Source organism: Myxine glutinosa, chromosome 8 (assembly GCF_964187855.1).
Source record: "Myxine glutinosa chromosome 8, kmMyxGlut1.1, whole genome shotgun sequence".
NCBI classification, from domain to species: domain Eukaryota; kingdom Metazoa; phylum Chordata; class Myxini; order Myxiniformes; family Myxinidae; genus Myxine; species Myxine glutinosa.
The window spans coordinates 31,800,416-31,814,495 of NC_136268.1; the positions used below are offsets into that span (position 1 = coordinate 31,800,416).

At 43.9% G+C, this 14,080-nt stretch overlaps 1 protein-coding gene and 1 long non-coding RNA gene across 4 annotated transcripts in view; both read left to right on the forward strand.

Annotated features, from left to right (window-relative positions):
- Positions 1 to 14,080, forward strand: part of LOC137432380 (uncharacterized) — a 515,673-nt gene that overhangs the window by 424,043 nt on the left and 77,550 nt on the right. The window lies entirely within an intron of this gene.
- On the forward strand, positions 8,974 to 10,912 carry LOC137432382 (uncharacterized). The gene is made up of 3 exons (XR_010985487.1): positions 8,974 to 8,990; positions 9,188 to 9,262; positions 10,851 to 10,912. It is a non-coding gene; the product is annotated as an uncharacterized LOC137432382 (long non-coding RNA).

Here is a 14,080-nt window from a genome sequence, read left to right on the forward strand (position 1 = left end):
TAGTTTTTACTTCAACTTTTATTTTGACACTTTCGTATTACATTTATTTTCATGAAATCATTATTTGTTGAATTTACTGTCGTGTCTGTTCATTGCGGGTTCGGGATTAAACCCGTTTTTTTTCGTCAGCTAAGCGTCTTGCAGCCTTTCATCTCGCACGTACCAGAACCAGCATTTTCGGCCGGACGCCTCGGGAGTAAAAAAAAAACGTTCGGCTATTCGTCATCCGGAGGTTTTAATCGCTGGTGACAGGACAATACCATGACCCATCCTTCCTCTCCTGTACGGAGTGGGTGTACTAGTTTCCTAAATCCGGAATCACTGCTCACCTCCACTCATTTGGTCCTCTTTTTTTCCCACCTGAGGAACCCACTTCAATATCCTCTTCAATCTCATCCTTCCCTCCAAGTCTTCAAGACAGCTGTTCCCCACTATCGATTATCCCCCAATCAAAACCATGATCTTTTCTACCCACCCCATCCCCCCCGAAGCCCACCTCCTTTTAAATTTACAGTGTTTAGCTGCGACGAGCAGCTCTATGAAAGAACCGCGTTGTTGTTCTTGTTGTTGGGTGCCTTTTTGAATCGCGCATGTGCATACACTCGGACGTGTGTTGGTATGAGGTAAGAACATCGCCGACTAAAATCGCGATTTGTTTGAAGAAACCAGAATAAATTTAGCTGAAAGACAAAAAGACACTAGTGCATGCGTATAATTTAATGACTGGTCGAATTTGGTAGCGCATATTGCAACGGATATCCTCATGATTCTACACGTCGCAGCTGGTGACCACACTGTGGTCATTTTTCTCTTGTTCCTTCCTGTGAGTTTGCTTCGCCATTCACCTTGTCCACCCCATTTGTGTCCTCCCCTACCGTCATTCCACCGCACACCCATTATTTGTCCAAGACTCCCTTTAACTTGTACCTTCAACCCTGCTGTTAGTGTCGCCTCTCGCCTTCCCCTCTCTTTCTCTCTCTCTCTGCTGTTCCTTTTGTTCTATTGCATCCTCGTCTGTTCAGTGTTCTAGCTATTCAACGGGCCTTGGCTGTGGGATATTCAATGTCCACCAACAAATGCTCGAAGATGGGACACCCAGCCTAATGTCCGTCTGAGGGATGGAGCACTTTGTGATGCAATTTTATTTTTTGGGTGAGAAATCCAACCCAGACTAGATAGGCCAGAAGGCAAGTGCACCACCCTATCGGACCACCCTGTTTGACCGATAGTCCATACTACAAAAGAAAAAGCTGAACCCGACCCCCAGCCAACTATTGATGCCTCACTGTGTGCATTTTGATCTATGCTGCACGCTCTCGAATCGAAATGGAAAAACATACCTTTTATTTTTTTCCCACGGATGTAGAATGCAGGTTTAAAACATAGGCCGAGACATAAGTTTGAATGTCTGGTCTACATGTGATTACAGATGATGAAATGCAATAGTGGGTGTGGGTGAAAGAGTCAGAGGCAATTACCACAACGATGGTCATGAGAGCAATGGTTTAGCCTGACATTTTGCTGCAGTATGGCCTTCATCAGGAATTATTCCAGTTGTGAGTTTTTATTTTTACATGATATTTAAAATTAGGTCAATAATATAATAGAACATGAGGAACGAGTCAGGATGTGACATCAGAGCTGTAGTTTAAAATGCATCCCAGTAGTCAGGGTATTAATACCTATAAGAAGCGTTTGTACAAGTGAAATGGAAAGCTGGTCTTAACCATGAAAGTTGGTGTCGATCTGTGTCGTCGGACAGGTAGAACAATGGATGGAATCAAAAGAACGTGGATAGATGTATACAAACGGCCATGGGAAGCAAGGAGGTGCATTTCAGGCGGAAATGCTTCGTCTCGGAACAAACAAGAACGCAAAACAAAAACAACCGCCTGAAAAGTGCATTTATTTTCTGCTTCCCATGGCGGTTAGCATGCATACTTCAATATACGCTCTGTCGATTCCATCCACATGTGTGAGTGAGCTGTGTGTTAAACAACACCATTGTCTGTCCACTTGTTCCCCATGCCAACAGATCGAGCGGTTGGAAAGAGAACGGGATGAAAACTGCTCCATGCTCAATATAATGGAAAAAAGAGGGGAAAAAAATTAAAATAAAGGAAGTTCAAGATGTCAAATGTCTCGAGCATTGGTGGCAGAACCTGGAAAAGTGGGAAAAGATAGAAAAGGAAGAGAGAGATAAAATCACGGAGATCGAGAATGAGGTTTGTGCGTCTGTTTTATTCACCACGTAAAAATTACCTGTGAGTTTGTGACCATTCTAATACCAACACCTAACGCTTGTGTAAAGAACGCAAAGCATTATTTTTTTTTTAATTCTTCGTTATGATTTTATATTTATTGACTTCATGTATTCATCACCCAGATGATTCCTTTGAACCTGCTGGTGTTGGATGCTGCACGAGCTGTGGGTGGTTATGGCAACGACACACGGCCGACTGTTGATTTATCCGAACGTTCACAAACCATTCATAACAGTCTTGGTCAGGTAAGAGTATCACACCGTCGTGGGGCTCCGACTGGCAGGAACTCGTAAATAAGTTGAACATTTACAAGCTTTACCGAACGTGTTTATAACTCGACCTGTTCCAAAATCTACTGTTAAACTACTTTCAGCAATAAATTTACCTTCACATTCATTCACCATTCTCTTGTCATCAAACTAGCATCATCGTGTATCGTTCTCTATCAGGAAATTTCAATTCCCACAGCAAAGAAAATGGAAGCTATTTCATCAATTGCTTTTCTGTTGGGTTAGGTGAGCTTGTGGACAGCACTTTTTTCTGATCTAGCATTTCAGTGTCCATCCCAGCTGCCCTCAGGGCATTAAGGGTTAAATCACAAATCTAGCATTTCAGTGTCTGTCCCAGCTGCTCTCAGGGCATTAAGGGTTAATCACAGATCTAGCATTTCAGTTTCTATCCCAGCTACCCTCAGGGCATTAAGGGTTAAATCATAGATCTAGCATTTCAGTGTCTGTCCCAGCTGCTCTCAGGGCATTAAGGGTTAATCACAGACCTAGCATTTCAGTGTCCATCCCAGCTGCCCTCAGGGCATTAAGGGTTAAATCACAAATCTAGCATTTCAGTGTCTGTCCCAGCTGCTCTCAGGGCATTAAGGGTTAATCACAGATCTAGCATTTCAGTTTCTATCCCAGCTACCCTCAGGGCATTAAGGGTTAAATCACAGATCTAGCATTTCAGTGTCTGTCCCAGCTGCTCTCAGGGCATTAAGGGTTAAATCACAGATCTAGCATTTCAGTGTTTGTCCCAGCTGCTCTCAGGGCATTAAGGGTTAATCACAGATCTAGCATTTCAGTTTCTATCCCAGCTGCCCTCAGGGCATTAAGGGTTAAATCACAGATCTAGCATTTCAGTTTCCATCCCAGCTGCCCTCAGGGCATTAAGGGTTAAATCACAGATCTAGCATTTCAGTGTCCGTCACAGCTGCCCTCAGGGCATTAAGGGTTAATCACAGATCTAGCATTTCAGTGTCCGTCCCAGCTTCCCTCAGGGCATTAAGGGTTAATCACAGATCTAGCATTTCAGTGTCCGTCCCAGCTACCCTCAGGGAATTAAGAGTTAATCACAGTGTGCACTGGTATCACATTTAGACCAGAATAGGAAGAAGAGACACATTTTGCTGCTGTCCATGAATCACAGTATTGATCCATTTGGCTTTTACCAGCAATTTGATAGTCACATAATAATTTTCCTGATAATAACTTGCTTTCCAAACCCTAGAATCCAAGGACTTGAAACTGTTCTATTGACTTCATTTGGATTTGAACTTAAAGCCTTGGGTATAGTCATAACAGTGACCTCACCATTGAACTACCACCATACTCAATATGCAACCAATAATATAATCTTTGCTTTTTTTGCTTACTAGATAATCTATACAAAACTATGATAATCCGTAATCATTTTTGTCTGAAATCTCTATTATCATTGACTAGCAGAAGTACCCGGCATTGCCGGGCGGGGTAGGGGAGGGGGAAGGGGAGGGGAGGGGAACGGGGGGGAGGGGAGGAGGGGGGGGAGGGGAGAAGAGGGGGGGGGAGGGGAGAAGATGGGGGAAGGGAGAAGAGGGGGGGGAGGAGAGAAGAGGGGGGAGGGGGGAGGGGAGGAGAAGGGGGGAGGGGAGGAGAGGGGGGAGGGGGAGGGTGATGGGGGAGGGGGAGGGGAGGGGGAAGGGGAGGGAGGGGGAAGGGGGGGAGGGGGAGGGGAGAAGAGGGGGGAGGAGAGAAGAGGGGGAGGGGGAGGGGAGGAGAAGGGGGAGGGGTGGGGGAGGGGAGGGGGGAGGGTAGGGGGAGGGGGAGGGAGAAGAGGGGGGGGAAGTACCCGGCATTGCCAGGCGGGGAAGAGGAGGGGAGGGGAACGGGGGGGAGGGGAGGAGAGGGGGGAGGGGGAGGAGAGGGGGGGAGGGGAGAAGAGGGGAGGGAAGTACCCGGGATTCCGTGTATAAACGTGAGGGAGAAGAGGGGGGATGGGGAGGGGGAGGGGGGAGGGGGGAGGGGAGGAGAGGGGGGAGGGAGGAGGAGGGGAGAGGGGGGAGGGGAGGGGGGAGGGCACGCGAATCGTCGAATCAGCGCGCTGCTCTGCCACCAATTCAGATTCCGTGTATAATATTCCTCACTGAAAAAAAATATGGATCTAAAGATGAAAGAAAAAAAAACCTATGTGATGTGAATGGCAATGTTCCTCGCTGAAATGTGAAAAAACGCAATCGCGCGGCAAGGAACATCACGTGATCGCTCTGAGCGATCGATTGCAACTCTGCGTCGTGTCGTGGGCGTGGCCAACGTGGCCTCATGCTCCCAGGTGATTGGCTAACTCGAGCTCGAGAGAGCCATAATGCGCTACGTTATGGCAAAAAATATGGATCTAAAGATGAAAGGGAAAAAAACGTATGTGGTGTGAATGGCAATGTTCCTCGCTGAAATGTGAAAAAACGGAATCGCTTTTCACTCTGAAATACGTGCGAACGCGTAACTGAGTTAATGGCGGCAAGGAACATCACGTGATCGCTCTGAGCGAATCAGCGCGCTGCTCTGCCATTCCGGTCATAATATGCCTCGCTGAAATGCGCTGAGGTAAAAATATGGTTTAAAAATATTATGAAATAAATTTTTTGGTCGACCATGTTCTTCCCAGGCTCAATGGCCATGTTTGTGCCAAATATCAAGTACGTGAGCCTCTCCGTTTAGGAGTCTACCGGTAACATTACACACACACACACACACACACAAACACAAACTGTGTTTTATATATATAGATATACATGTCCAACAGGCAACACAACAGTATGGAGGCCTGTTGAGGAAATGCAACTTGATACGTCACGACGTGCGATGGTTATGGGCGCATAAGCTTGAGGCGGACACCGTTGCCATGAGGTTGGTAAAACAAGCAAATGATACAGAAGAAGAGGAGATGAAACTTCTGCAACTCATTGAGGCCAACTACAATAAGAGGTACAGGCAAACTGGCACTCATTAATTCTTCTTTTTCATCCTGAGTTTCTTCAAAATTATTAACAAATTCTTCTCACAATCGTTGGGCGATTTAACTCTTCAATAATTGCCTGGGATTTGCACGGTTTAATTGCCCTGGTTTGTGGCCAGCTAAAGGGATGTAATCTCATGCTATTTCATTCCTCCTCCTTACACACTGATGCTAAACTTTTCCTTCTTTTTATGTCTTCCTGTGTATCCTCCTGCATTTTCTCTGCCAGGGAAGAAAACCTAACAAATATGACAGGATTACTTGAGCAGTCCGAGAAGGAGGATCTGGAGATGAAGGAAAAACTGAGAAAAATGACCCGAGAGAAGAGATATGTCAGCACACTGGGAGGTTTTTTTGAGGCCAAAGCATGTAGTCGAAAGGAGGGAGCAAGATATTTGAACATTCAAGAGCTTCAGAGGAGCAAGCGACAGGACAGTGAGTTTGGAGATTGGAAATGGGTAGCTGCAAAAAATGTTGAGAGAAATTTTTCAAACAACTGTTTCATGGAGCACAACTGACTTCTAGATTCACCAATAGTGTAGCAGCATAGCAAATCTGTTGTGCATTTTGTGATACAAGCACCAAATTTGGCACAAATGTACATTAATATGTTGCGAACATTTTCAGATATTGGGCCACTTGAAATTCCGTAATTTTTTTTTTCAAATTTTTTCAAATTTCGTAATTTCAAATTTTTCGGGTGACACCGTCACAATTTCGGTCTTCGAGGCCGGCCGATATAGTGGGGCGGCTTAGCCCAAATATTCAAAAGAATTGTGCATTTTGTGATACAAGCACCAAATTTGGCACAAATGTACATTAATATGTTGCGAACATTGTGTGGTCAGCAATGAAGACGAGAGTCTGAATTACATGTATGCAAAAGACCTTGTGAACCAGTGAAGCAAATACACGGGTAAGCATGAATTAAATCTAGGGCATGATATAATTTCCATGATGTTTACCTCTACACTCAATGGTGGAAGGAGGTAATGTTTTGATCCCAGCTTGTCTGTATGTCTGTTTGTCTGTTAGTCCACAAAATTCCAGACAAAGCTTGTAGTAGTGGTAGTTGTAGTGGTAGTGGTGATAACAGAAATTGTTATATAGAACTGAACTTATATTATTATTATATGCAGAAAATAACTTCATTTCTATATGCCCTGCAGTGGACACGTTAATTGGTTTATGCACTGAAGGGGTCACCCTGGTGTGCACTGCTGTGTTCTGCCTCACTGAGTTGTTCAGGTATGATGTACTCAGCACAAGCTTCCGGTAGGCCCGGAGGTGGGGGTGCGAGGCCTGTCACGGAACGTCAAAACAAACGGCCTGCCGGGGCCGCCCAAAAGTCGGGCGTGCGGGGCGCGTCCACTAATGGAACGCCTCTCGCTTCCCAGATCGAGGGCCACGTGGTCAGGAGAACCTCGTCCCTTCCGGTCACACTTTGCCTATCGGCCGGCCTCGAAGACCGAAATTGTGACGGTGTCACCCGAAAAATTTGAAATTACGAAATTTGAAAAAATTTGAAATAAAAAATTACGGAATTTCAAGTGGCCCAATATCTGAAAATGTTCGCAACATATTAATGTACATTTGTGCCAAATTTGGTGCTTGTATCACAAAATGCACAATTCTTTTGAATATTTGGGCTAAGCCGCCCCACTACAAGTACCCGTAGAATAACTAGAAAGTGTATAAGTAGTATGGAAATGTTAGTTCTGGAACACTTTGTTCACTTGGTAATCTAAAATCAACATAATCACCTTACTTGTTCATTCATTAGTAATTCTAGATCATTTCACAAATCCAAACCAGTTTCAACCAGTTTACCCAATTGTTAATTCTAGACCATTTATTCCAAGTTTGTTACTCTTTAACGGCCACTATTATCCCACCTTGTGGGGTCGGCCGGGGAAGTTTGGCTTTCAACTTCCAAGTCTTTCACGAACCGGCCTGGCCAGGCCTGACATTCGCCTAGTTAGGGTAGGAATTTAGAATTTGGCCAAGGTGCCGGCGATACTTGCCTACTCTTTGTGAAGGATACCATGGGGTCTTTAACATCCACCAACGACATGACTCTTCTGGTGAAACTGCCAAAACCAAGACTCTCTGCTCACCTTCACTCTTCCATTCCTCTTTTCTCCCGCCTCTGGAACAAACTCCCTCACTCTCTTCAATCCCACTCCTCCCTCCAGGTTTTAAAACAGCTGTTCACCACCATCTCTTATCTTCCCCCATCCAAAACCTTGATCTTTTCTACCCCCGCTAATTCACCCCAGATCCACCTTGTTTGAAATACCAACTTCTTTCCTTGAAGTCCTTGGTGTCCTTGTGTTTTTATATCTCTCTCACCCCCCCCCCCCCTTCCCATGCCTCCTCCCCCCAAGCCCTCTCCCTCCCACAGATCTCCCAATGTCCCTGTTCTGTACTGTTGTACTTGTGTGCTTCCCTCTCTCTCCCCATCTTGTCTCCCTCTCCCTTTATTCTATGTTTTGTGTGTCCGTTTTTTTTTTGTGATTAATGTTAGCTTTTACATGAGCCTCGATCTTGTAGTAAAAAAAAAAAAGTCCTTTAGAGACCTCAAAGACTCTTCGTGAACCAAAAGACTCAGAGGACCCAAAACACAAAGAGGACCATGAAGACACAGATGACCCTAAAGAACCCAAAGACCCATCAGACCAGCTTGGACCCTTGACCATTTAGAGCTTTAGACCACTTGGACCTTTTTAGATGACAAATAAATAATATCACCAATATTATAAATAAATTTGTACAAAATAAATGTCTGTATTATGATTGGTGTAAATCAAGACAACACAGCAACTCAAGTTCAGTCATGTCATTATTCTCAGTTAAAACAAACCTATGCCTCTGTAGTGACATGTGGTGAGGCGGTCATACTGAGCCGATCCACGCTGGTAACATAAGCTCATTTAACCACTCACTGACTGACTGATATTAATGTTCGGTACCCTCCTGGTGATGTATAAAGCTAAATTTTGGGTGCTGCCAGACATCGAAGCCGATACACGAGGAAAAAATCACAGAACCATCAGAAAGCATCTGTAAATGAAAATTTCTGTAAAAACCGTTAAAGTTTCCGTTATATAATTTAAAAAAATGTTTTTTTAACCTCAATTGATATTTAACAGGAGGTCAGTGATTCTTGCCTATATTCATAAAGTTATATTTAGTATGTATCTTAGTATGAAGCACGGTTCGTTATTGCTTACAATGTGTAAGCATAACCCACCGTGGACGCGGTGGAGATATATATATATATATATCTGCGATATTTTAACTAAACTGAATCCTGGTCTTTTCCTCTCTCCTCGAGTGTCTCTGGAATGGAGAGATGCAATACTGGAGACGAGTTCGCCTGAACATTTATCACTCTTCCGCCTTGTTCAGGAACAGGAAGACCAGTTCTGCCATCTCTCCACCTCTCTCACTGTTTATAAGGTTTGGATTATAAGGTACTGGGATGTTTGGGTGATGGAACCCGAGAAGCCTGGATTGTCTGAGTCGGTACAACTATAAAACCATGGTGATTGAGGTTTATTTCAGTAAAAGAGAGTTAGTCGATTGTGATATTGGGGAGTAATAAAGCACTGGTTGGTTATTAAGATTTATATATGTGAGTACAATGTCATCGGCAGACTGATATTGAGGAATCCAAGAATGACCAACTGACCGAGGAGCTCAAACAAGATGAGAAACTGACGACGTTGGAGGTAAGAATGAGTTGCCAGTCAGTTGGGCCCATTGCCACCTTAGCCCAAACTATGTCGAACTACCAATCCTTTTTGCCTATATGTCCAGTTGTGATTTTGAGTGTAAAAAAAAACAAACAAAAAAACCTTCTTAGGTTTTCCTTCAGTATCGTTTTTTTTTATCCAGTAACATCATACTATGATTTGTTTGTTTTACTTTAATTCACTCCTGGACTGCTGGATGGAATGAATTGAAAACTGCTAGTTCTCGTGGTGTGCCCATGAAGGTTTTAGGTGGTAAAGAACTTTCATAGTCCGAGGGGTTCAGGGTGGGGGGAAGACCCCAATTCTCTGTATGTAAATGTTATGTGGAAAGGGAGAAAGAGAAAGATAAAGGGAAAGAAAAAGGGTTCTAAAGGGTAAATTCTAAAGTTCTAGAGGGTTCTAAAGGGTAAAGTCTGAGTTCTAGAGGGTTCAAAAGGGTAAATTCTAAAGTTCCAGAGGGTTTTAAAGGGTAAATTTCAAAGTGTTTTATAGGTCTAAAGGGCAATTCTAAAGGATTCTTGAATTGCTGGCCACAGTTAAGAAATTGTGGGTGGAGTCAGGCAAACTGTCCAACCAATGGGTAGAGCACGGACGCACACACGGCTCCTTTTTTAGCATACAAGCAGAAGTACCCGGCGTTGCCGGGTGGGGGAGGGGGAGCTGGGGGGATAAGGTGGACGGGGGAGGCGGAATAGGGGGGGAGGGGTGGGGGATAGGGGGGAGAAGGGGAAGGGGGGAGGGGGAAGGGCGGGGGAGGGGCTAAGGGGGGAGGGGGAGTGGAAGAAGGGGAGCAGGGGGAAAGGGGGAAGGGGGGAGGCAGGAGAGGAAGAGGAGGAAGAGGGTTCATCACCTTTTCATTGAATATATGCTGGTGAATGTGCCGTTCATCCCGTTTCTGCGTTAAGTGTGATGCCGAACAGGAAGAAGAAGAAGCTGTACTACCAACTTCGTACACTTCCGGAATTGTTTGATTTATTTGTGTTCAAATGTCTGGTGATTGTTTTGCATTTATTTATGCGGATATGTACTTGTACAGTATATAACTCATTAATTTAAAAAAGCTTAGGCACTATCGAGCGTTATTATTATTATTATTATTTTTAAACTCCTAAAAAACGATCTTTTTTTTTAATCAATATTTTTTGCCTAAAACACTCCCAGAACTCACTGATGAACCTCTGAAAGTTTGACGAAGATCCGTTCAGCCATCTTTGAGAAAAATGGCGACACACAGACAGACAGACAGACAGACATCTCTCTTATATAGTAGATGTTATCATGTCCATAAGGATTAGTGGATTTCATTTGTCAGTCGTCCTCTTAAAAATGAACTGGCTCTTAATGGAGTTTGGCATAACCCATTTGTGTGAGAAACTGCCTACAAAATAACTACAGTAATTTATTGTCGAAAATCGCACCACGGCTTTGTGTAATAAATACAGGGCCCCTCATCTTTGTGTATCGATAACCGTGAAATGAAAGTTTCTAACTGTTTGACAACACCTCGACAAAATTGTTTGGCTGTTCCATGTATCTTGGATTCTTGGTGAATGTGCTGTTGCAGGAGGAGGTGGCTGCGGCCGAGGGTGCCGCCTCATTGGCCGAGGAAAAGGTGGAGGACATGGCCATACTCACTAAAGCCATATGCTCCCGCTTGGCAACAATGTTTTCTCGGCTTTCATGTGATCAGACTGCCATGCCGAGTGCATTAGGAGTTGAACACATAACCAGCTCAGAGAGAGCTATCCAATATCTTCGTGAGTACTCGACCTTTTTCAATATGTCCGCCATTCATCGTATGGAAAGACTGTCCTTGGTGTATAAATCTGAACATTTTAAAGGTTCACACTTCATAAAAAGATAAAAACGTGTTTTACTAAAACTTGATTTGGATGAGATTAGGTTAACTTTTTTGTGGCGTTTGTCCCTTTCGCCTTTGTGTTGATACAGGATCATATGTCATGATCCTGGGGCCAGCTTCCTGTTGTTGTAATTGTTGTTGTACTCTTTTCCTACTCTCGCGAGATTCAATAAAGCGGCACTGCGGCAGTGAGACTTGGCAGGATCATGGACGCGATCATGGACGCTGCGCTCCAACGCGAGTCGAAAGAATTGACGCGACCAAAGACGGAATTCGTCCGAGTTGCTTTATTGAAACAAAACAGCTCAGGTATTCTGACAAAAGCCCGTTTATCCGGCAGCAATATATATACACATTTATGTCGGGAAGTTTGCCCGGCAAAAGCTATACCGGGCATGCCCGGGTATCAAGGGCGAGCCTTGGAAAGGCGAGTCTGGACCTGCCCGGGCGTGTTTGGCTGCGGCCTGGCAAGTCGAGGCTGGGCGTGCCCGGGCGCTCTGGACGAGCCCTGGAAAGGTGAGAGCGGGCATGCCCGGGAAAGACGAGACCGGGCGTGCCCGGGAGGTTCGGGCGTGCCCGGGAACAGTGAGTCCGGGCATGCCCGGGAGAGGCGCGTCTGGCCGTGTTCTGGCCGGTGCAAGGCGATTGTGTACATCCAGCGGTAACCGCTACAGGGTCACTGAATCCGATCGCAACAGCCTTGACACATAAAATCACAGCTTGCAGGTTTATTTTGATAAGGTTCTCTAACATTGATGAGAAATTAATAGGCCATGGGGCATAGGGCTAAAATGTGCTCAATTTGACAATTTCGTGCAACAACGCAGGGGATTACTTAAAATTGCTATAGATGGGTTGGGGATGTGCTCCTGAACAAGAAACACCATGTCCCCAGACACCAGGGGTGCTCATTAATTTTTAACGCGCACTTGATGAAAATGCAAGTAAATATATATTCATCAACTATACGTTACTGCATTTTCTTTTATTTCTGGATAGTTTGAGGAGTAAAATGAAAAAAATTGATTGTGATATTGTTTCTAGACCTCCTTTTCACTAAAATACACCAATAAACATGATATTTTTGTATCTAGATAGTCATAGCGATAAGTTGAAAATGAATCCAATCTGAAAATATGGTCCGCCGCAGCTGAAACACATGTTGTGCCGCAAATAAATCATTTTTATTTTACTTTTTTAAAATTAACTTCTCACTTCTACCTTCTATGATCAGTTCATCTTCTTTGATTTGAAGAATGGCAATGAGTGGCAGTTGACGGCTGACTCCTTTTACTTTTTAGAAGATTCATTTTCAACTTATTTATTTAAAACAGTACAACATGTATACATTACGCATGTCATGGAAAGTGCTTGCATGATTAACAGTGTTTAAGAGTACTGTTACTTTTGCTTCGTTTCCATGTTCAATACATAATGTATACATGCCAGGATAAGGCAGACAGACATAAATAATTGAGACAATCAAATTTGTTTATGATATCCATTACATTATAATTTACATCATTGTTCAATTTACAGCTTTCAAGTTTGAGAAATTTGTACTATTAACTATATTCACAGGTATAAGGTCGAAATCATGAACACAGGACTTTCATTTAAAAAATGATTGTACTTAAGAATAAATTAATTTTAAACATGTCAACCACACATAGATGACAATCAGTGAAAAAATCACTGATCATCCAGGATTCGAACCTGGGAACCTGCGCTTTACTAGTGCGACGCCCTAACCAACTGAGCTATACGATCAGATGGAGAAGAACGGATGATTTTAAATCAATAGGTCTTCAGTTCTAGTCCCGTTCCTCTAACATCCTCTCATCTGAGAAGCGTATTGATTTAAAATCATCCGTTCTTCTCCATCTGATCGTATATTTCAGTTCAACTTCAACTTCAGGTTAGAGCATCTTACTAGTAAAGCGGAGGTTCCCAGGTTCGATCCCAGGTTCCCAGATATTTGTGCACTTGACCTAAAAGACACTTTAAAAATGAAGATTGATAAATTCATATGACCTCAAAAAAAGGAACTTCACCTCAATATTCTTCTTCATCAGAACCAGCTCCTTCCTCTGGCTCAGCAACTGGTTCATCGGATACAATTTCACCATTCTCGCATCCAGTGCATCTACAGAGTTCTGTACATTGCATACCAAGCTCACTGCAGCATGTTACGTCAGCCACTGACTGCACGTCATCTTTGAGTGCACGCTTACATTTTCCCTTCTTGCAGCTACAGTGTACTAGCTCCAGGATGTCATCAGGAGCAGGTGGAAGACTACACCAGTCCACTTCCAGAGAAGGTGTTCCATCAATCTCTTCAACTTTCCATCCTGATTCACTGGGAGCTGGAATTTCTGGCAGCTGTTCTAGGCAACGACGAAATATACCAGCTTGGTAATTAGCACGCATGATGTGTTTGATGAGAGAATCTCTGTTTGGTGGAAGGGATTCTCCAGCATGGACACCAAGTCGAAACTTATCATATCTGGCCTCGTTGACGGTTTCTGCTTTCTCCTGCCCATATACATGGCAAGCAAATCGCTCCAGTCTAGCAATTAGGTCATCTGATGGAGTGAATGACACCCCAAGCTCTTGAAAGGTTTCTTTGTACTTGTCATACTTAATCATTAGCTTGTAAGGTGTGACTTTCCCTTTTCCTCTGAAGGCGCTAACTGAGTCGCAACCAGTAAACGGGTGAAATCCCACAAGCACAGATGTTACATCAGTTCCCAGCTGGCTCTGTAGAGATGTCATATCAAGAGTTCGTACCTTATCTTTGACACCGGTGTGAAAAAGTAGAGGCACAGTAAACTGATGAGCACAACCTAAACTAATTATGAAGACATCAGTGTCCTGGCATTTGATGACAATTGCTGGTGAATGCGTTCTATGCGCTGTGTCAGTTTCTTGTA